The following is a 22,358-nucleotide window of genomic DNA, read 5'->3' as shown; positions in this document are numbered from 1 at the left end:
TATATGTGGACGGACGATGAATAATATATTTTATTTTTCTATTTTCATTTCTGGCAGCAGCAGCAGCTTTGATTTGGCACCAGACAAGAATCCACTTCCAGCTGTTGCATAATGAGGGCACTTTCTGAATCGCTGATGGTAATTACTTACATCAGTATCATCATTATTATTCAGTCAGCTTAAGAGGTTAGAGCAGTGAGTGGTGGAGTGCATAAGGAATAAAACTCTCACCAGCAGTCCCAGAGGTCTTCAACAGACTGATGCAGAGACACATTTCAACTCCTCTGAGAGGACAGCACAGCGTGTCGCTGCTGAAAAGATGAAAAAAAAAGGTAACATTATAACTAAATCGTCAAGCAGAAGTTATGACAAGCCCCTCTTTAGGTTTTTGGCAATCGTATAACTCCTGCAAAGCAAAATTTTCAGATAGAAACTATTCTATAAAAATTGCTTTGCACTTGAAGTTATTTTAAAATTCAAAGCTAATACTTCATCTTGTTGGTTATTGTCCACCTATTTTCCACCCGTTTGTTTGCAAATGTTAACTATTTAATCTGGAATAGTTCATTTTAAATTAATTGAAATGGAAATTAAAAAAAATAGAAAAAAAAGTAAAATAGCACTGATACAAGCACTAGAACGGTCATTGGTGGCTATTTTATGAAGATTTTTTTTTTTTACCTACAATAGTGAAAAATATTTCCATACTGTCATCTTCTGCATATGATTGAAAGAATAAAAATAAAATCTGGCATGAGCAACATTTCTCTGATTAATAAGCTGAATGAATGTAATGAAAAATAGAAAAGATTTTTAATTTTGATGGTTTTCTTTTCTACCAAACATGGATGCTGGGTGGTGAGATTGTATTCACAAAGAGAATGTTGACTGCTAACATCATTAAGCATCGTGTTCCTCCTTGCTCTGTGTGTTCAAGTTATTCCTCTAACACTCCACAGAGGCTCATAATTACTTTGGCCAAAAATAATAAATAACTAAGCTATGCTTTTGGATTTAAATGCACTTATGTTGCCTGTTTTAGCCAGTTTATCAATGCCCTTTCATGTAACATTTGAATAGCATTTCTGCAGCAAAGGAAATCAAAGGTGAAAGAAATCATTTTTTGAGGAGGTTGTTTGTTTTCTTTATTTGTCTAGTGAACACACTGCAGTAAAGAACACACCTTGTTGTTTTATTGCAGATGTGAAGTTTGACACTTATATAAGTTGTTTTATTTTTTTGGATCAATACATGTTTTTCTTGTTCTTGTTTATGGCCTGTTTCTTTTGCACATCCTTAATGAGTTCTCATTGATTTGTACCAATGACTTATCTAGGCTGGTAGCTTTTCACCAGGATTTTTAGCAGCAGAAAGCGGGGATCATTACCATGGTAACCTAGAAACCAGTTAAGAGATCGTCTTATGTGAGATCTTCAAATTACAACCTGTACATGTACTAACACAATTTATTGTTGCAGTTTATTCTCATTGACAAACTCTTAATCAGAAATTGATTGCTACCTGTTTGAATATTGGTTTTGGAATATGATCAGTCTTCTTGTTATTAAAAGCACTTTGAACTAGAAGTGATTTCAGGGAAATGCAAACTGTACACAGTAGAAAAAAATACATAATTCTCACCAAAACTGCTTCATATTATTTTCCACATTGACCAATGTTTAGAATTACAGACTAATCATAACACGTGGCATCACAAAGCCCCAGAAAGAAGTAAAAACTACCACCATCTCCTCATTTTCATTTGTCTTTGAAGATAATTTAGCACAAAAGCCTTTTGTAACTGTCTTCACCGTATCTTAGAGATCAAGGCTGAAGCTTTTTCCTCATGTCTCAGTAACAGGCAGAACCTCAGTGACTGATTTAGAAAAACACACAATGTCAAATCCATTTGAGATTTTGTCATGTGGAAGTGACATTGTTAAAAACGTTTTGTTTTACCTAAGCTTTAGTCCTGCTTCGTCATTCATTAATGTAATATTAAAGAATTAATTTTTTTGTTAACAGAATCTGATTTTTCTTTTGAATTTTTTTAGGTCTTCCTTTTATCTTATCCTATGCGTTTTCCCACTCCCAACTTTGTCTTAGCAAAACTACCCTGCAGAAATTAAAATACTTTGCTACTTTATATCACCAGGGATTTTTAGTTTTATTTTAAAGGTTGAGTTTTAGTAAAATATGGAAGAGACTTAAATCCGAGTTGAAGTGTTCAAATCAGCTTAAGCAGTCAAAAGCATAGTTAAGGTTGCAGAAAAAAGTATACAACATAACAATCACTTTGTATCTAAATATTGGTTATTAAAAGCAGTGAGATACTTGTCCTAAAGCTTTGGTTAAAACAATCTGATTGCACAGTAATACATGAAATGCACATAACTTAACATAAACGTATCAAACTTAAAGACAGTACCATGGTGAATGTTTAGATTTTATGTATATTTATTTCTGTGAGAACAATGATTAATTTTATCACATTTGTAGCAAAACTATTTATTTGATATACAATTATTTCTAATTCCAGTAGTTGCTGTTGTTTGTTCTCAGAATCCAATGAGTAACAAACACACAGCAGATGCTTTGTGAAGACTATGGTGGGTAAGGTAACTCTTCTAGATGCGAGCATGAAAAGAAAAAATCCACCCAAGCAAATTACCTTACATAACACAGAGCTGCACTCTGCAGTGAGGCTGTGTCCTCCAAACCCATCACACAGGCGCTCTGAGATGTTTTGTGACATGGAGATGAAAACCAGTGAGATGGAAAAAAAGAGAGAGTAATTTCACCCTTAATTTTTTCAGCGCAAAATAATTTCTTATTGCTATTTATTGAAATCTGAAAGTCTTTGTAATACTTTTTAAATATTGTAAGTGAAAGACGATGGGAAATGATGTTTAACAGTATAAAGCAAAAAGAAATGAAATGACACCAACCACTATTTGCGACTGAGAAAGCCGCTGCTGGTCTCACTCTGGAGGTTTTGAGAAAGTTTCCGATAGTGACTGTTACTTGTATCACCAGGCTTTGTTTACCCGTTGTGTGTCTGCTTTATGCTTCAGTGCTTGAATGGAAAGTTGACTGCTTGCCTGATTCACAGAGCAAAGCATAATGCATTACTGAACTTCATAATTCATTCTGGGCAGACTGGAGTTTGGCTAAATGAAGTAGTACACAGTACAGTGAGATCTGAATCTCTGTCAGTCGGTGTTTCCCGGTGAATCTCTTGGATAAACATGAACCATATTACATGTGAAGTCTCATCTAGTTGACTGCAAACCGGCTCCTGTGAGGTTTATTTGTTCAGAAACATGAGCTCTTCTCTATTGTTTTGTCTCTCTTTGCTTTCAATGTTGCCTACAATCCCTTGTCCTGCTTCATTGAATTACGTGCTTCTTTCACAACACAGAGCTTTTAGTGAGGGTTGGTCACAGCTGTTCAATTAATATGCCAATGCTTTCAGTGTAAATTTGAGAATACGCAGACATGAGCATTACCAAGTCAACCATGTCGCATGCCTCCATCAACACTGTAGCTGTGCAACTTAAAAAAAAAAAGTAAAACAAAGTAAGGCACACACATTTATCCACAATAAAGTTTAGTGATACATGCATTGTGAAAGTATTCACACCCTTGGACATGGACGTTGGTATGTTGATCTAAACCATTTTATTTTGTTGTATTGCAGGGAAGTGAACTTCTGACCGATCCTCAAGTCTTTTGTAACCTCTAACAGGTTTTCATCCAGGGTTTAGCTCAATCCATATAGTGTAGAATCTCAGTCAGCAGGATATGACAATCCTAAATGCTTAAGTGTTCGGAAACTGGATTCTTTCAGGTTTCTTAAAGATGTTTAGCATTTCAGTGCTGAAAATGCTTCAGCACAGTAGAGTTCAAAGCTCTCCTGTACTTCACGAGAAGTTTCAAATGATGTAGTCAAATTGTGAGAAAGTTTATATGTGTTGAATCATTTTGCTTGCAGTAGACTTGAAAAGAATGAACAAGGCATCAGTTTCTCAGAAATGTTTAAGTGGAGCTTCTAAGCCTAAGAAAACTTTTTGTAGTCTTATGCATACTGGTGGGAGCATCATGCCTGTTCTCTACCAGTGGCACTGGGGAAGCTCTAGATGTCAGAATTAGATATTTATTGTCATATGAAACAAGTCCAACTCAATTTTTGCACTACAAAAATGTTGCTACACAGACAGCATTTTTGTTGCAACGTGTGTTTTTGCTGAACAGTTACGAGTTGTTAGTCCACTGAGTCAAACCTTAATAATAGTGAAACAGTAAATACAAAAGTAAAAACATTTATTTTTGGTAGGGAAACATCTGTATGAGTTAAATAAAAGAACCGCTGGTTAGAGACACCAAATAACGTCTTCTGGTGAAATCAGCTTAACAATAAACTAATATTGGTGCAATGGAACGATGTAATTTATGTATTTGAAGAGCTTCTCTTGCATTCACTTCATCTGACTTTGCTTTCTGGCTCTATTGGCTTCGAAAACAAAGTGTTCAAACTCATGCAGTGTACTAAATAAAAGTACTGCTTGTGAAAATAAACAGAGCTCATTGTTTAAATTTTAAATAAAACCTGTCAACTCATTTCAACCACATACCAAACGACCAAATAATATAAATTGTCAAGTATTTGACCAGATTCTTGGGGAATAATTAAAGCTTTTGAGTGAAACAAGCTCACTCAAAAGTTTCTTGAGTGAGTTTGCTTCACTTTTTTTTCTTCTCACGATGTGAAAAGGAAAGGAACTGGAAACTTCTGGTAGTACAGTGACAAGTCTGGCTTCTCGTTTCTCTGACAGGCGATTCCACCAGGAGAGCAATACGGGAAACGTTCAGAAGTCATACTGCAGCTATTTTCCAAATCTACTCGAGGAAAGCATTTAAGATTCTTGTATAATGGAGAAACAAAAAATCATTACATCACCCTGAGGATTGTTTCTGATGCAATCTCCATCAGAATTTTTCTCCTCTGTTCTTAAAATAGTAAGTATGCTGCTGGGATACCGTCATACAAGCACCAACAAATTAGTTCTCAGTATTTTAGTCAAACTATATTTAATTCCAATTATTAGTCCATGGTAATTTTTGTACATCATAATTATGATTTAAGTACATGTTTCTGTGCATACATGCAATTAAAGTATATCTCTATAGTTTATTTTTTAATCTAGCAATCATTTTTTTGGACAGTGAAAAGAAGTTGCGCATGCACACGCAGAATGAAGAACGCAACATACGTTGTTTGAAACCATAAAATAGAAGACCAAACATTCAAATTTGTGAAATTCTTAGAGGCAGCACCAGTGTGCATTTGCAACACTTGGTGGTTTAAATTTTAGGTTATTTAGAGGTTGTTAAATTCTCTCATACATATCCACATTTTTTATTAGTCATAATTGATGCCAGTACCCTCTCAACACACCACATTTTATTGATGTCATAAAAGTAAGTCTTGAAATAGATTTTATTTCTACATAAATGAAAGTGAAATTGTTTTTCAGGCTGCCAACGCTCATGCAATATGTACACCAATGCAAGCTATTTTACATAAACTGCCTAAACGGGAGATGGCACAGACAATGTTTCCCCTCAATGACACTTAAGAGACACAATATTACAGCCTGTACTCAGCTGCAAATTGGGTTTATGTCTTAAAGAAATATCTGAATGCTGATGGGAAATAGACAGGTTTATGATGGAGCCACTGTTGTGAGCATGTGGACTCTTTACCTCCTTTCAATGAACATTAGCGCTGTAGTGTGTAACCAGAGCACTTAAATAATCATACACAGCACAAAGGAGCCGCTATTGCAGTTTAATAAGGAAATCAAATAAAAATATCATGAGAATTTCAGAATGGGATAAAAACGCCAGCCAGCGGAGTGTTGATTATACGCCCAAAGCACAGAGCTGTCTCCCTCTGCCCCCAGAGATACCGGAGCCTCAGAAGCCTTTGGTTTTTCTGCCTCAGTACGTATACACGTGCCAAAAAACGGGGGGGGGGAAATGTCCACATGACGCATTGCCGGGTTCTCAGCTGTGCATAAAGCATCTGAAGATCGAAGTGAGAACGTGTGAAGTAAATATTGCATGTTTTCGCTTCACAGAAAAAAAATAAAAATAAAATCCCTCATCCTAACAACCTGAAGGGATTTTCTCACATCTCATTTGCTCCTGACACCTCCACCTCCTCCTCAACCTGTGATGGCGTTCCTCTTGATTGCTCTGGTTATGTGGATGCTCTGTTAGCTTTGTGCTACTCCAACAAGCTCCAAGCACAGGAATGATTCAGCTCAACAGCGCCGAGCGTCCGAAGCTGGCCCAGCGGATGGGGTTTGTCCCAGGGGAGTTTATTTTTCTATTTGTTTTCCAGCATCTGTTTAATCTTTTAACAAGCCAACCTGAATGAAATGGACTGTCAGACAGGAGGACATAACGATAGTAATAATAGTAATAGTGACACTGATGGGTGAGTTGTGTTTACGCCTTAGGCCTGGAAACAGAGAAAGGGTTTATAATCCAAACCCATCCCCTGTGAGAAACTTGAACTGAAACAAAATGATGCCAACCTGTTTTCTCTGGAATTGCTCTAATTTTTCACATGTAGGGGGATACAGCATATTGCAATTACAGCACTTCATATTGCTACCATAAACCCTAAAGTGTTTCATTTCAAAGAAGAGTATATTTATAAAGTTCAGTGGAAAAAACACTGTATGTTCTTTTTTAAAATTATTTTTAAGAAATAAAAATCTGAAAAGTGAGACATGCTTTTTGAATCAAAACCAACTTTTACTTCAATTTGATCTACAAATCTTTAACAGCTTTAAAATTCAATAGATTTTATGTGTTGCCTATTCTTTTTTGTGCAGTTGCTCAAGCTCAGTCAGATATATTTTGGGTAGGTCCAGATCCATAAATTATTTATTTTTAAGCAGCTGAAACTATTTTTTTTTTTTTTTATAAAATGACTTTTATGAAAGTGCTTCATTTGATGTTTTTCAAAAGTCTTTGGCCAAGTTACAACCTGTAGTTAATCCGAAAAGACTAAATACCGTATATGATTTTCACATTTTCTGACTAAAATAATAACTTTGCACTTATAAGACACACAACTAGAAACGTTTATAATTTAAAAATATCTAGATGTGTAAGTTGGACCATTGCAGTCCAGTCTTTCAAAAAAATTTTAGAACAAAACTGGGTTTCTATTGAACTTTGGTTGAAAAAATCCAATCAGGAGTTTGGTCAAAACATGGTCATTCTTTGTGACCATGTTTTGTTGTTGATCAGTCATGAGCTTTTAAGTTTTCATTTTGTTCTATATCATCAACCTGCCATGGAAATTTAGGAGATGCAAATTAGCCTTTATTGCTAAATATGGTAAAACTTTAAAGTCCTTCCAGAGTTAGCACAGCTCCTCTGGCTGCTTTTCAGTTTAGGTGGACAGAAAAGCATTGGTAGGTTTGCAAAAGTACAATATTCTAGGAAAAACTACAAGTTGTATCTTCATACTACGTCATACTGAATCACTTTGCATCATTTTGTTATTCAGACTGTGTGGGGAAAATGTAGCCTATTTTGTATTTTCACTACAAAATGAGGTGGATATGATGACTCACCTTTTAAAATCAACCACAAAAACCCAACATAACAATAACAGTTATGTCTTTTTTAAATTCATTCTGGTGTGATTTTGTCATTGTTGTCACTACAGCAAGAAACGTCCATCTTGGTACAAAACATTAATTTCCGACCAGCATTTAATTTTCCGACAAACTGCATAAATTACTGGATTAAAAAAAAACACAAAACATGACTGCCATGAAAACCTGTTATCAGATATTTTGGTGTATAACCTTTTTTTTCTGAAACCGCTCTCACAGACAGTCATTGTTGGAACCCAATGATAAGCTGGAGTTTTGTGTTTTCTTTTCCATTCTGAATGATTAGAAATTCTCTTATCAGAGCTGACTCTGATGAAATAGCAGGATAGGATATAAAATTTTCTGGGTCAGCTGCAAGAGAAAAAGAAGAAAAAATATACATTGCTCTTATGATAGAGTTGATATAATGTATTGGGGTATACAAATCAGGTCAAGCCTGTCATGCTCACAATTCGAAGTGGGTTACAACAAAAACCCTTCAATGTATTTCCTGGTGAAGTGAGATCTGGGAAGGATGAGCCTGCAGATTGAGTGGAGGAGGAGCAGTCTGTCTGCTCACACCATATGGGCAGCCTGAGGCGCTGATTATCTAACCAAGGTGACTGGAAGACCTGCGTTGTCTGCATGGAGACTTTAATAGCTCTCACAAATTTAGCAAAAGTATTTGGATGCAAAATTCTTAGCATTTGCTGCTAATTTGTCCAGAAAATATGGCTTGAATAAAAGTCAGTAATGATGTCAAAATGACTATAACAGAAAAGGAGAATAAGTCCTCTCTGAATAGGACCATAAACTGTAAAATTAACAAACCATGACTGTTATAAAAGGTTACCAAGCCATCCGTTAAGTAAAAATAGAAAAGAGCACATTTATGGCAAAAAAAAAAAAAGCTTTTTGTGCTTCAAGTTGAACTTTACACTTTGTCATGGTATTTCAGTTAAAACACTGAATGCATTCTTTAGAGTTGTTATAAAACAACTCTAAAGCTGAATAGCTTTTTATTAACAATTGATTATGTTGCTTCTAAGCCCAAATAATAACAGAAGAATAAACAATAAATGTCACTGCAGATAGAGCCGCAGATGAGAAACTAATTCACTTTTAGGTTCATGTGACACCTTCAGAAGATCCGATACTTGACTTAATTGTCTTTGGCCATTAAGTCGGGTGCCAGGATTAGTCTCATGCAACTCGTGCTGTGACACATGATAGCTTTACAATATGGCAATGAGCCAAGAGCGACAGGTCATCTGGGAGGTTGATGGGCAGCATTAGAAAGTACTGTCAGTAGGGAACACATGTTTGTACTTGTGATGATAATGAATGCCAAAACAGTCTCCATGCTGACTGGGTTTGAAAAAAAAGAAATAAAGTTATTCATATAAATGATCAGAAGACAGAGAAAAAAAGCTAAAAAAAAAAACAATTTGGAAAATTAGCTTTTTGTTTTCTTCAAAAAGAAAATACTGAGATCACCTGCATTTAGCAAGCTTAGCAACTGTTTACGTGGTCCTGTTGAAATAAATGTTTAGAACAACTAAAATTACCTTTTAAAAAATTCTTCATAGCTACATTTTTTTCTACTCAAGATATCCCGGATGTACTGTATGGGAAGCAGATGCATAACTAATTCTGAAAACCAATGATTCAAATGATCTAAAGGTTTTACATTTATATACGTGTTCATGCATGATTGAGAGTCTCCTGCTATAGAGAACTCTGAAAACAAATAAACCGAAACACTTGTCATGCAAAGAAAATGGTAAATAAACTGGAAAACTACTAGTGCAACCTCTTTAACAGCCAAACTAAGACATCTCTTTTTAATATACTTTCGAATGAACATTTAACAGTCTATTCAGCTAAACTAAGAGAAGGACTGGGCAATAATAAAATCACAGAGAGCTGTAAGATGAGAACCAATGCTGGCTAAAAAGAAGACAAATATTTGTTGTTTGCATCATTTCATGGGTCTGAATAATAAAACCTTTCTCAAATATTTTTCTTGAATTTTTACATTTGTCTATTTTTAAATGTATAGTTTTTAAACACTGTGGAAAAAAAGAGGTGCTACATACAGGCTGTAGTCAAATGAAAGAAAAAAATCATTGTTAAACCAGGCATGAGTGATTATCATTGTCCACCCATGTGTTTCTCTGATCTCTCATTTAACGCAGTGGTTTCTCCTCTAAGTGGTTTTCCATTTTGCTGTGCAAACTGAGCTTTGTGTTTTATGTGCCAGACAATAATGCCGCCTCCATCTCCACAGCCTAACAGTCAGATCAGGATAGCATCTGGTTCCCAAGAGCAGCCGCACGACCTGAAGTTGATCCAAAACATATCCATGGAATCAGGTGATAGAGATCGGCACACTGAGGCCGAGCAAATTTATGATTTGAATGAGAGGCTGGATGGTTAGAAACACAAAGGAGTGCAAATCATCAATAAATAAAAACATATCTTTTTTAAAAATGTCCTTCCGCTTTCTTCGAATTCAAAGTCTTACATACATTTTCTTAGTATTTGGTAGAACAACTTGTATGTATGTATGTATGCTTAGTAGAAATATTGAGTATTTTTCCACAAACTTCTCTGAATAATTTGCAAAAATTTTTTAAAGTCTGCCCACAATATTTCTACAGTAAACATTTGAGCCACATTTAGTTGTGTCTACTATCTTCTACTCTTTAAGTCAAATAAATTTAGCAAGGTTTTGATTTTAATTGTAAATGTGTCAGCTTGTGAAAGATAAACTTAAAATAGTAAGTTGTGTTAACATATTATTAGTTTTGTCAAACCTTCATGAGTTGAATGAATTCAAGTTTTTAGGTTAGAACTTAAAAAAAAACTGAAAGAAGCAAAACACAGGAACGGGAACTATTTCCCAGAATGCTTAGTGGCATGTTTTGTATCCTGAAATGTGTCATTAATTCAAATGTTTATTATAATGCTTGAAGATAATATCCTGTTAACACTAAATGTTTTTGAGCAGAATTTTATAAAAATTCATTATCAGATCAGACATTTTGTTCATGCAATTTGAAACAAAAATTGTAATTATTCTAAAGTAAAATGAGTAATTATTTTAACTTCACATTGTGAGTAAAATAATAGAAAAATGTGTCTCTTCAATGAGGTCAGCGCAGTTTTTTTTCTTACATATTGTGAAGTAATTATTTGGCTTATAAGCTAAAACTTACAATTCAAGATTAATCAACTTAAAAACAATTTTTAGACAACTCGTCTCTTGTTAAATCAACTTTATGAATTTTAATTTCTGAGTTAAAACAATTTTCTTGTTAATTTGTATTTTCAAGGCAGCAGGTGGACTTTCATTTTTAAGTTAAACCACCTTCAAATGTTTACAGTGTAGTGCTGAGATCTTGGCTTAATGATCCTGACTCAAAGCCACTTTGTGACTATTTCATAATTGGGGATATTTTCTGGTGGAAAGAGACATTTGTTCCCAAGCTTGATGTTCTGAGAGGCTGCTTCAACTTTTCGACATCTTTCTTCATCGTGCCGTCTGCTTTTTGAAGTGTGCCACTACCTCCTGCAACAACACAACATAATGCTGCCACTCTGTACTTCAGGTTTTCTCTTTTTCACCCTAATGTCACAATGGTATGGCTAAACACTTAGTTTCATACAAAGAGAGTAAGAATTAGATGCAGTGCAGATTATAAGGAATAATCATCAATTTTTTTCTTCCTCCAGATGCTTTTTTTTTTTACTATGATGTGTGATAAAAAATGTCTTCAGAGCAAATGGATCCCAAACTCTGTTGTCAGTCAGTTTCATTATTCATCTCCCCATTCACACTTGGCCCACTTCCTACCCTAAATATAAGTGTGCCTCTGCCCTTTATATTCTTCACAGAAAATTATCCTCGTCATCCTTACGCCACCATTAGCCGTGACATCTGGGACTTCTTACTGTGTAGAGCTTTGCTGCTCAGATTCAGTTTAGATTTGCAGTCTAATTAATCTTACACGAGTCTGCTGTAATTCTACTGCTACATTGTTGGACTGTGCTGCTGAATGGTGTGACACTGCTGTGTGGACGTTTCATAGCTTATGTAATCAAGAGCGTATTTCTTTTTCAGTTTTGACAGGACAATTTCTTGTGTTCAGGCTGAGATTTTGCACTTCTCTGCAGTGACAGTCAGTTAACCTGGAATTCACACTGGAGTGCAGTACAATTCTTCAAGTGTTGCACTTCTGCATGAGCATAGTTGAAAATAAGCAGGGGTGTCTGAGCTGTGAAGGCTGAGCTTCTTTTGTGTACTTGTAGATTCTCGTGTCAAAATCCTAACAATCAACTAGAAGTCAAAAATTCAGAAAAAGACAAAGTTTTACTTTTTTAAATTTGCCTTTTTCCAACTCAAAATAAGTAGAGATTTACATGTTCCACGACCACTGATATGAACCAAGTCTTCTTCAAAGAGATAAAACACACAAAAATGAAGAATTGGAAGCTTTTACTATTTAACTTACAAATATGAGTAACACAGCTACTGACATTCAGATAACAGAAGCACCCCTAATTGGAAAGTAATGAATCAGATTACAATGAATTTTATTAAATCTATTTATGTGTAACTGAATTTTGATTCCACTCTCTGATTGATGCCCAAAATAATTAGTTTTAAATATTGTTGAACCGGGCTCAATAATGAAAGCTAATGAAATTCACTGAAAACCAAAATTGTCTGGAAGGAGAAGCTGACCTTGTCATACTTTTGGCTTTTGTTGTTTATTCTGTTTCAATATGTTTAGTATGTTATTGACTTTATGTTAGATTTCTTCAATAAGAATAATGGGCAGTGATGGGTCTGGTATCAGGGACTGCTCCAAAAGTTGAGATCACGTCCATATTCTTTAGTCATGGTTTTATCTTCCAGAGTAGTACAGCTGAAACCAGATATTTATTGTACATCCTCTGAAAGTTTGAAATTAAATGGGTTGAGAATAAATCGTTCACATCTGTCTCAAAAAATAGCAGGATTACAATGTTTGAAACAAATGACTGAACTCCTTTTAGCAACTCTAGCTGTCATGTTTTATAGCATTTCAATTTGATTCAAAAACACTCTATTGACTGCAGAGGTGAATTAAAGAAACAGTTTTAGGTTCAACTAACATGTAACCACATACATTAGGAAGATTATAGAGACTAAACGTTGAGTGCTAAATACTACGATTAGAACCCAAAGACAATATTTGCGCCTTTTTTCTTTTTTTACCCCGCTCAAACAGCAGCGGCCATCTTGGTGTAACATTTTAAACAGTTTATCTCTGTGTTTTAGTTAACCTTTTCCCAATTTACCTCATAGCGGTTAACGCAAAACGAGTAAAAGTAGTTTAAGTTTAAATCCCATGTAGCTTAACCAGTATTTTAAATAGTGTCTGATGTGCTTGAGGATGGTTAATTCATGATAGAAAAGGAGTGAAACCCAGACCTGATGGGAGAAGCCTGTGAAGGTAGAGATTAATTGAATTTTTATTATAACAAAAACAAAAGAGTCCTGTGTAAGCATTATAATCAAAACAGAATTAAATGTGGGCAGACATAAAACAGATCTAAAGGATAATGACATAGCACTAAAGGAGCAATTAATCATTAAAATACTAAATAGAGTCACTATAATTAATGCAAGTCTTATAAAGCATGACGAAATTTTGAAATATAATCACTGACCATAGACAAAGACATCTAAGGTTGTAAATTTGCTTCCCCAGAAGGATCGTGGACACTACAACTGAACACACACAGAAAAAGCAAAATTATCTTTTTGATTGATCCTAAATGCATAGAAATACATTTTAATATCATACAATTATCACAACATACAAAGTATCAAAATTTAAAACAGTGGTAAACTGGTATTGCTTCCAATATCTACACACTCAGTTACTGCACTTTAGTCTTTTTATTATTCTTCACATTTTGAAGTTTTTCCAGTTCGGTTCAAATGTCATCATTTGGGCTTACCCATATTTGTTCATAGATTGGTTGGAAAACTCAGCCCACTCCTTTCACAGTTGTTTCATTATGCAGTATGTCTCTGCAGCTCTTAGTCTAAATGAGACCATTTCAAATTCCTGTATCACATTACAAAACACCCGTCTCCCACCCCCACTCCACTGCCGCCCAAAGAGAAACACTCAAATGGAGAACTTGAAACAGATACTCGTCATATGAGCTTTCTCCTAAAAGCCTTGAAAATAATCCCAAATTGCACTTCCTACATTAGCAGCGACTGTAAATTAAAGACTTAAAGCTAAATTTAAGATTAAATGAGGTAAAATGTGTTGCTCTTCTTCAAGTGGATCCTTTTTCATCTTCACAGGCGGGGTTTCAGTTTTCATTTTACATCTTCCTGCCTCATATTGTTTAATATTAATTCCTCCTTCTTCATCCTGTTCACTTCAACTGTGTGTCAGGTACTTAACTCTTGTGATTTATTTAATTAGCTTACTCTCCCAGCGATCTCACACTTTGCTTGGAATGCCTCGCTTGCTGACCTCATGGAAAACTGTGGCCTGCCAAGGTTTCCTCTCATATCCCCTAAAAAGGAACCTAAAGTTGTGCGTCTGGAATTGGTCCCTGATGAATTTTTTATTTTTATTTTTTTTCACACAAAAATAAAACATTGACAGATATTTCACAGATCTTAGATCCAACGCCTGGTCGTTTGGATCTGAAGGCTTGTGACGCTGCAGAGTTTGGGTCTCAGCTGTGTGCCGGATGAGAGAACATGCTCCCAGGCCCGATTTGAAGCCCACACCAGGATAACCGAGTTAAATCGAACCCAGACGCTTTACCAATGTCCTGTCTCCTCTGGCGTTACATCAGATTGCTTTTGATAAATACATGCTACATCACCCTTGTGCTCTCTCTTGCCCTCTCTGTTTCTCTCTCTCTGTTTCTGGACAGATTTGTTGTTAGCTGCTGAAGCATGTAATGAAGGGCTGATTGGAGAGACTACTCTAATCCTTTCAACCCGCCAACAGCATCAGCTGAATCACCTAGAAGGTGACAAGTCATTATTAGAATGAATAAGCAAATCTGTGGAATCATTTCCAGCCAAGACACATTTGATACCTTATGTGCTCTTTGACTGACTTAAACGGCAAGGACTCGTCAAATATTTTGGGAATAAAATGGAATATATTACCGAGGTGATAAATTAATCTCAAATTATGGTTTTATTACCTGTAAGTGGAAGAGAATCATGATTAACATAAATAAAAAGGCTTAAATAACATGGTCCATTTAGTGATGGAGTTGCAGAAATAAATTAACTTTTCTATAATGATCACATTTATTGAGACACTTCTGTTAATGGAAGTATGACCAATAGCAGAACTGTCCTGTTTCTTTTTAAAGGGAGGCATGCAGGGGTTTCCATGTCAACCTACTGGTTGTCGTTCATCACCTATCTCTACTTTTCACTATAGCGAGACAGGGAGCCATAATGATATTTTTTAAACGTAGGAGTTTGAAAAGGTGCACACTTTTAATAAATAACCAAAAGATGACTGGCTACATCTGATAAAAGACTTACTTTGTGCCACAAATTACAAAAAATTACTTCTAAAATATGGCATAGCAGTAGTTTTCTTCTCTGGCTCTGGTTTAGCTCAACATTTTTTGTTGGAATTCAGTAAAAATCCCCAAAATAGAAAATTTTAGATAGGTCCAATTCCCCGTGAAAACAATAGCAGGATTAAAGGAAAACCCGTGCTGATGGTAAATATGCTATATTTAGAATTCAAAGTAACTTGCATTTCGGAAACATGATAGCTCTGATTGGAATAATTACTTCCTTTGGGTAGGGCAGTGATTGTGGTCACGACTAAAAGAAACAGAAGTTGATAGAGATCATCCATCACTTTTTTTTATGCTCTTAATTCTTGTTCATTTTGGTTTTGTTTGTATCAGCACACAGGTTGTCGTCACTGGAAAAGCATTTGTTCTGACACAAGATATGGTATCAGGGACCATTTGTGGTTTTGTGTATAGTTACTGATGCGTCGCCACTGAGGAGCATAAGTGGGAGGGATTTTTTTATTGCAGTCATAATCTTTGTAAATAACTGACTTTCAGAGGATGTGCAGAAGCAGCAGATCATTATTTTCTAAGATTTACGTTTCTTTGATCCTACTCTGGTGAATTATGAGATTCTAAACAAGATTTGGCCCCTCAGATCTTTTTTAGGATTGGGAAGGTTGAATTTGTCACGAGGGAAACATTTTATTTTGATTTGTGATCTGAATTATTATTTCCATTTTCAGTTTCTGACACAGGCATCCAGATTTATATTTTAAATGTCCTGTTTTTAAAGAAATATTCATGATAGAATGCAGTCTAACATTGTTTCTAGAAGGGAAAAAAACATCAGAATCCCTATTAAGCATATTTATTCTTCTTAAATCTTTTTCTCTGTGTTGATTTTTTTAATGAAATCACATTTAATACAATTTGTCTCTTTTGACAATAACATGGAAAAAACCATCTTATCCAAAGCTAAAATAGAATTTAAAATATAAATTTTTCCTTATTTTTTGAGACTTTTAATCTTTAGACTCTTTCTATACTTTTGTTTTGTATACAGATGAGATGACAGCACTTTTCCACTTTGGTGGACAAAGAATATTAAATTAAGTATAAATAATATATATGTTTTTGTGACTCAGATGGGAGAGACAACTGTTGTTCTTCACCAGTCAAAGATGAAGATGACTGTCACTGTTGAAAAAAGCTCATATAAATTTGCCCAAGGACATACGGGAGAGTCCAAATGAGATCAGAATACGGATCAGTCAATCGATCTTTATTTATGGACTCTTTTCATATACAGTGAGGGGAACACAAAGCATTTTGCAGAGGGGAAAAAAAAACAAAAACATCATGTGGTTTGGACAACAAGATCAATGCCCAGATCTCAATCCTACTGAGAGTTCGTGGGTGGACATGAAAAGAGCTGTCCACGCCCTCAAGCAACCTGATAAGAGCTCTAGCTGTGTTTGGGAAAATAAGAAGAATGGAGAAAAATTGCCCTGCCCTGATGTTCCAGCCTGATTGGGACATATCAGTATAAGTCTCAATGCTGCAGTCGCAGCCAAAGTCACATCAACTGTATGCAGACTTGAGGGAGGTGAATATTTATATAGCCGTTTGTTAAAGATTGACATTGCTTTGCACAGATCAAATTTTTTCATTTTGTTTTTCCATCGAGGCTAAAATAACAGAAAGCCATAAAATGGTAATAAATTCAAAGGGGGTTGATTATTGGGTCTGGTTATAATCATGGCGTCCTATTGATACTGAGACTCTGCTTCTACTAATCTTATAGTGAACTTCAGATTTTTTATGTGTTTCTCATTATAATCCTTACTATCAATCAATCAAGTTTATTTCTGTAGCACATTTCAGCAACAAGGCAGTTTAAAGTACTTTACATAAAAAAAACACACCAAAAATACAAAGTTGAAGAACATACAGTCAACAATTGTCAAGTGCTGTCATTAAACATCAAAATGTTGATTAATGTTTTATTGGTTGTGTTTCAAAAGCAACTCAAACAGGTTAGTTGAGATTTAAAGGTACTCAGTGTTTCGGCTGTTTTGCAGTTTTCTGGGCGTTTATTCCAGATCTGTGGTCCAGCTGAGTGTTGCTTCTCCACCATATGTGTTGGAAATGTGAATTTGGGTTCTCATCAGTCATTGATTGTCACATTTGTTATGATTTTATTTATTGTTCTTGTTGTATTTATAGTCAAATTTAGGTGAAATAAAAAGTTCCTAAGCACTTTTTTTCATGCAGTATTAATTATTGCAGTGTTATAACTATGTCCAGGAAGCAAATCATTTTGCAACTGTTGACTGAGAAAATCTAAAGGTTATTTTTATTGCTGGATTAAATGTTAGATCTTCCATTATTTTTTGTGTTTTCATTGAATTAAAAGCTAATATTAAGGACCATGGAGGGTGTATTTCTAATAAAACCTCAGCCAAAAATCTGCAGCTTTCCCAGAAAGGGACACTACACAGCAGTTGCCGGAGAGGCCTTCTGGGTCAAAAGCCAAACTGAGGGCAGATGAGAGGACCAGAGCTGTGTTTGAGTGCCTGTGTAAACAATCACAGAGTTTGAGGTGTCTGTGCATGAGAATTAATGAGGATCAGCGACTCCAAGGAAAAGACGGCGATAAAGCATAGTTCGTGGGAAAACACTGCATTGCCGCAATCTTTTACCATAACTTCTTTGGGTGTCATTAGCAAATATGCCTGCTGCTACACACAAGTGGACAGAAGTTTTACAATTCACAGAGTCTTGTTTATGATATTTTTGGCCAGGCACAGCTGGAGATGAAAGTGAGCGGGGAGGGAGGCCTGCTGCGGGAGCAGAGTGGACTGCTGTGTGAAGACAGGCTGTACCAATCAGGGGACATGATCAGTGTTTACTCGCATGGGTAACCAGAACATTCCCCAATCTGCTCAACATTTTAGGGAGGCCGTAAACGCTGATAATGGTGACGTGGCACGGGGTCGCCTCTTCAGGCCACCTGTATGTGGAAGAACTAGGCTGACCATATAAGGCTGGATATGTGTAACACCTCTGAACTCACTTCAGCCTTGAAGAAAGAATGTGTTTACAGAGCCTTGATATCATATCTTCTTAGAAAAGCTGTCGTATCATCTTCAGTTTTGTGCTCTAACAGGTGTGACGTGTGCAGGTGATTCGTCTACATACTTCCCTTAGCTTTTTATGTTTATTTTATAATTAGTAACTCCGGAAAAAAATAAAAGTACCACTAAAATATTCTGTGCCAGAAGTCATACTTAATGTTGAACCGGTCCCTTTGGTAAGGTCATGGGTTTTTTCTTTTTCTCAGAAGTTAAGCTGATGGGTTTTCCTAGCACAAATCATAATTCTAACCCAGCTGAAGGATCAGCTTTTTCTGGTGTTTTCTTTTTCCTTTTACAATTTCAAATGTAATTGAATAAAATACCTAATCAAAATAAAAGTAAAAGTATTAGTTAAGCTTTTTAAAACTCTTTCAAAAAGTACACAGCATAGACAAACTGTAATTAATTACAGTTGAAATGTAAGTAGTTACATTTTTAATGTAACTACTTACTTTCCATCTCCTGTATGTCAGTGCCTCAATAATCAGAATATGTATTTTTTTACACACTTAAGTGCTTCTACTTTCTACTTTATCCATACAGGTAGCCTACAGTATAGTAAAACATTAAAACTTTTCATTTATTTGGGTTTTGACTGTTTTTTGAGAGTTACAGAGAGTGAGAGACAGATAACACAATGACCCAATGATGGTTTTTGTCATAGCATAATGACAAAAAGTTTGTGGAGGTGCTATTTTCACAATTAAAACATTGCAGCTTCAATTTCAGTTAAAGGTTATTCTACAAAGAATATTCCATTTTATTCCCAAGAACCCTTTGAAACAATGTAAATTTTTTGCTGAGTGCTAGTGGCTGAGAGAAAGTTAAAAGAGTGCGAAAACTTTTGCACAGTGCAAAGAGAAAATAAGCAGCTACATTTGTGTGAAATCTTGCACGACACACACAAGAACACACTGCCGAGTGTATTATGTAGCACGACTGCCTGCTCTCCAGGCAGCAGAGATGTCTGAGGATATTATCCGTCAAGCCCAGTGTTATCAGCGCTGTCAGCACCACTGCTGTTTAAGACTCTGTGTCATCTTGTTCCTTGTGCTCCTTGCATTGTTTTACATGCACAGAATATGGCTTGTCTCAAAATTTTCTCTTTACAACATCATATTAACAAACTAATAAAATTATAAACATCAAATATACAAGATGATGCATTTTCTACTTGAGACACTCTCCCCAATGAACCACATTTCTAGTCTTTTCTTTGCGAGAACAAATTGTTCTTGGTAATCAATGGAAATTTAATTGAATGACAGCAAGCCTGAGCCCTCAGAGCTACATTATGCTGCTCTTTGATCTATTTTCAAAAACAGATTTTTCCCCCCCAAGGCTAATTAATGAGAGCAATGAAGACGTCGGATGCTGTGTGTTTAGTTTTTTAGAGGCAGACGCCCTGGGGAGCCAAGTTTATACAGTGAGCTGTCATCTTAGCAGACAAACAAGCAATCACAGCCCTAAAAGATGAAATATGGAAAAAAAAAATTGGATCAGTAATTGTAGTTTTGCTGCCATAAATGAGTGAATTCAGATGATATGAGGCATTTAATTTGCAAAATCAGACGGCGTAATCAGAGACTGAATGATGTGCACCCATTTCTGATTAAAAACAAAAAAATGAAAGGAGTGGGTAAAATGACTTACACGCTTGGTTTGAGGCCTTAAAAAGTAAATAAGTATCCTCTCAGGATGATGGTATTTTCAGATTGGTTCTTATTTAGCAAAATGATGAAAAGATTTATTTGAATTAGAATCAGAAAGACACATTAGGTCATCTGACTGGTTCAGGCAGCAAGCAGAAACTGAAACCAAAAGTGCTTTAAAAAATGGTAAATGGGTTGTACTTGTGTAGCACTTTATCTAGTTAGAGGACTTCAAAGTGCTTCACATTACATTCAGATATTCACACATTGATGGTGATAAGCTACACTGAAGCCACAGCTGCCCTGAAGCAGCCTGACAGAAGCAAGGACGCCACGCAATCGCTGAATTTCTGACCAACACTAGCAAGATAGACGAGTGAAGTGACTTTCCCAAATACAAGACCAAGTACTTGTTCAGAAGGATGAACTTCTACCATCTGATGATCTAATGTTTTCTTTCAGATAATAGTTAAATACTTAGTCTCAGTTTACAAATCTTTGATTCTAGTTGAGTTGGAGTTTGTTGAACGTTATGTAATGAAAGAATAAACAAAGTTATATACACAGAAAATAAATCTAGAACAAAAGCAAGCAAAAGAAGAACAGTAGTAAAGTATATTCACATGTTTGAAGAAGTGGCAGGAAGTAAAAAAAAACTTATTTTTACAGCCACCCCTCTTACCTGAACAAATGAGTATTTGTGTTAACTTGGCTACGACATTCCTTCTTAGTTGATATTTTTGATGCTGGTATCTATGGCAGGTACAATGCATTAATGTTTATATATGTCATTATGAACAAGCATTGATATTTTCTTATGTTAAAATCCAATAAATAAAACCATAACAGCAGTAGTATTAATATCAGTTACTGACATTGGCCTAAATGTTCATACTGGTGCATCCCTACTAATAATTAAAGCGAAGTCTAAAAGGAAAAACGGGTCCGACCCAGTAACAGTAAGTACATATGCAATCATCAAACCCTTGTAGTGACACGTTTGCACATATTAAGCGTTAATATTTAATCTTGAACCAGAAGGACAGTGAGTTCTCCAGGAGGTAGTAACATGTTATTAGAGGTTTTTTTCTAAGGAGCAAATGGTACACTTGACAACACAGGAGTCATGGTCTGTCTCATGATAACATTCTCATAACCTGAGAAAGCGGGATGACTTTGTCATGCGGGACCTCTTTACTCCCTCACACCATGCTATGAGTGTGCGGCTTGTTGCCTCAAGCGCCAGCATTTGCTGCTGATGAGCCCCGCTGTCACTCTAGTGATCCCTGCGTCTCAGTAAGCTGCTTCCCACTGCAAAGAGCTTGTGACAGGCCTGCAGCCTCGTCTATAGCTCACCTGAACAAACTGTCCTGCTGACTTGCTTAATGAGCGCTGCAACATTTTGGTAGAGCACAAAAATCTTGTAGTGAAACAAGCCATCATGTTAAATTCATATTCTTATTTTCCCAGAGTTGAACATGTTAGGTCTCTGTTCTCATCTATTGCAGTTGAGTGGTGAGGTGATGGAGGAAGTGAACTGGAATGCCTTCGGAAAAGGAAGGCAATAATGAAAATAACTTTAAAAAGAGTAAATTTCATTAAAAAAAGCCTTATTCACAGATCTGAGCTGTCACCTCAGGGAAGAGACTGACCAGATTAAAGATTAATGTTTTGTAGATTAGCTGGTCTGCAGTAGAAGTCTAGACAAAAGCTGTATGATTGACATACAGAATCGAACTGATCTGATTTTGCAAGTATGATTTGAATATGTCTGAATGAAATTGTCTGATTACATCCAGCTTGGATTGTTGATGGTTAAAATGGAGAATTGTTGTAACTTGGTTGTATACAAAATAAATAAATTGTTGATCTTCCTCACAGGGACTTCAATATGGATTAAATATGTTCTTCCGAAAGATAAATTTACTCAAATAGCATCATTAATTGTAGTTCTTGCTTTTGCTGAATGAAGGGGGGAATGTTTAAACAGATTTGACACCAGACGTAAAGATGGTAGAACAAAATAAATTGGTGTTCCAATAAAACCAGAGCTTTGAGAATTAAATCAACCCTCAGGTAATTACATTTGGACACTCGTTCAACCTCTTTTGACTTGCGTAACCTGTGGTTATCAGGGGGTTATCTCTGTTTCTGTTTGCAACAGCTCCACGTGTCAGGAGTATGGGCAAGGGAGTCAAAGACGTTGAATGCGACATATATTCAAATATACAATCAGGTGCAACAAAGGTAGTTACAGAATCTGTCTATTGCATCCATAACTAACACCATCACATACCACCATATTAGTC

General features: G+C 35.8%; 1 protein-coding gene across 1 annotated transcript in view; it reads left to right on the top strand.

The window, feature by feature from the left end:
• The window catches only part of kcnk3a (potassium channel, subfamily K, member 3a), a 34,713-nt gene that overhangs the window by 8,056 nt on the left and 4,299 nt on the right, over positions 1-22,358 (top strand). The gene's annotated exons all lie outside the window — the stretch shown is intronic.

The sequence above is a fragment of the Gambusia affinis genome, linkage group LG22 (genome assembly GCF_019740435.1).
Source record: "Gambusia affinis linkage group LG22, SWU_Gaff_1.0, whole genome shotgun sequence".
Taxonomy (NCBI): Eukaryota; Metazoa; Chordata; class Actinopteri; order Cyprinodontiformes; family Poeciliidae; genus Gambusia; species Gambusia affinis.
This window is presented reverse-complemented; position numbering and strand designations above follow the sequence as displayed.